Source organism: Sinocyclocheilus anshuiensis, unplaced genomic scaffold (assembly GCF_001515605.1).
Source record: "Sinocyclocheilus anshuiensis isolate Anshui unplaced genomic scaffold, SAMN03320099.WGS_v1.1 C33090175, whole genome shotgun sequence".
In the NCBI taxonomy this organism is placed as follows: domain Eukaryota; kingdom Metazoa; phylum Chordata; class Actinopteri; order Cypriniformes; family Cyprinidae; genus Sinocyclocheilus; species Sinocyclocheilus anshuiensis.
In genome coordinates this window covers 53-2,451 of record NW_015621694.1, presented here as the reverse complement: position 1 = coordinate 2,451, position 2,399 = coordinate 53, and the positions used below count along the sequence as shown (strand labels likewise).

General features: G+C 35.8%; 1 long non-coding RNA gene across 1 annotated transcript; it reads right to left on the bottom strand.

Moving 5' to 3' along the window:
* Window positions 1–443: 443 nt before the first annotated feature.
* Window positions 444–2,131, bottom strand: LOC107683252 (uncharacterized). Its single transcript, XR_001633698.1, has 3 exons — window positions 1,966–2,131; window positions 1,704–1,805; window positions 444–1,627 (listed from the first exon to the last, which is right to left on the bottom strand). It is a non-coding gene; the product is annotated as an uncharacterized LOC107683252 (long non-coding RNA).
* Between the last annotated feature and the right edge of the window lie 268 nt (window positions 2,132–2,399).

Here is a 2,399-nt window from a genome sequence, read left to right as displayed (position 1 = left end):
AAAGGAAAACTTGAAATCGCATCATATGACCCCTTTAAATTTCAATTAAATTCCCATACTGCTTTCTGAATGCTTACTTAACACAAGCTTTGAAAAATTAATAGCTCATTTGAAATGTGTATAAATTAGAAACTATATTTAAATTAAAATACAAATGCAGTGGCCACATTTATCAGCCTTAAATCTAACTCAGAAGAAACTAAAACCATTTCCACTTTTATACAAATTCAAACATTTACAGAAATCTCATTACTGTGCAGAGACTGAAGAAATTCAGATGAAATAGTTTCAATTCATAGCACTTAATTATCAAGCCGTTAACCATTTTAGGTAAAAAAATAATGAATGTACAACACGATAAAGGTAAAATCTCTCACATTTCCAGAGGCTAAAGATTACTCTCAAGCTTCTTAATTCATTATGTTTATTCACAGCAAAGCCATGGAGAAATGCAGGTAGACTTTAAACACAATCATTTACAATACACACATATTCAATGCAATTATAATTCAGTTCAAAGCAACCGTTCATTAAATAACACTATGTAAAAAAATAACAAATGTACTTAATAACCCTGTATCTGAATGTAGTTTGTTCCAAATATGAACAAAGTCTTCAATGAGAATTCCCAGTCATTTTGATAAGGAATAATTAGACCATAAATTTGACATAACATGCATTTATGCAAGTTCCATTCAGTTGTTCTTCTCATTATGTACTGGCCTCGTCACATTATGACATACAGTCACATTTAAAACACAAGCCCCTAAAATAGAGCTTGATGAACATAAATTAACCTGTTCTAGTTCCAGTGGACACGAACACTGATTTACACACCGTGAAGTGAGGGAAGAATATTCCTAAACAGTTGCACGAGCAGAAATTACAGTATGAGCTTGTGAATAAACGGCAAAAGAAGCGTCACGTCTGCAAACGGACTGAAATCTAGGAATTCTAACTTGTGCATCGTCTCCTTTCCAACAAGTGCATTAAAATAAAGCTTGAAATGCTGCATGTTTAATTAACGTTGAATTTTGCCACTGTAGCGTTCCTCTTCAGATTACACATCTGAATCTACAACCAAAGCTAAAGGATTCTTATAATGTCTTATTTAAAACAACTTGCAATTTGTCCTAAATAGACTTGAGTTCGTACCATCTAACGCCACACATGACACGGTTTCTGCTTTGTTTTTTATTATCTCAATGAACCTGAATAACTTCTGGTGCCTAATACTGTTCAAGTTATATCACTCCATTAAAGGCGTCACGGCATGAGAAATATAATGTTCCTCGATCTTTTGACATGTAAGAGGTCTTTGTACCTTTAAAACATCCTGCAAGTTTCACAGCTTAATCCTCATTAAAAACAAAGCGTTTAATCAAGCTCAAAAGCAAATCCATGTCACGACTCCTTTAAGGGAAACCAAGCAACAAGTCAGTTACTAGTTACTGTAAACTAATAGAGATTAACCCACCGGTGAAATACGCTGCAGGCCAACTCTTACTCGCATTGTAGGTCCTCACGCGTCGTTCGAATGTGAATGTGTAAGATTATTTTAGGGGTTTTGTCTCTGTTTGTGTGTATTTACAGCACACTTTCACTGGTTAGAGCTTCTAGCTTTTTCCTAGAACAGAAACAGAATAAATATGAGCGCACAGTGTTCCAGCACAGTGAACAGGTGTAGTTGTGAGTGAAATCACCTGTTGAACGCTGCTGTGATCGGGTCGATCTGTGCTGCAGATTTCACAGCCGGGTCTCGTAGACTTATTTATGAATGTACAGGAAGGACAGGACCAGCCTGACTAAAGAGAGAGAGATGAAAATCAAACTATTCGTTATATAATCCAACAATCTGCTTTCTATGTGGTTCGTGATTATGTGGATGCGGGCTACTTATTTACAAGCTGTCTGCATTTGCTATAGTGTCTAGAAATGGGAAATGTGAATGTATGTAATTATTACCTGCGTGTTACTTGATTTCAGTTTGGATCCAAGTTGCAACATCTCGAGGTTAATGATGTCACTGACGCTGGGTTTCTCTGGGCCACACCCACTGCTGCCTGCTGACCAATCAGAAACACGCACTGAAGCGAGCAGTGATAATGATGATGAAAACAGAAAGAGGAACTGGAACATTCACACACTACCGTTCAGAAGCTGGGGTCAATATATTTTGTTTTTGTTTAAAGAAATGTATTTTATTCCACAAGGCTGCATTAAATTGATCAAAGTGACAGTAAAGACGTTCATAATGTTACAAAGGATTTTGATTTCAAATAAATGCTGCTCTTTTGAATTTTTTATTCATCTGTGAATCCTGAAAAACAAAATATATCAGTTTCCACAAGAATATAACTGTTTCCAACACTGATAATAATCAGAAATGTTTCTCGAGC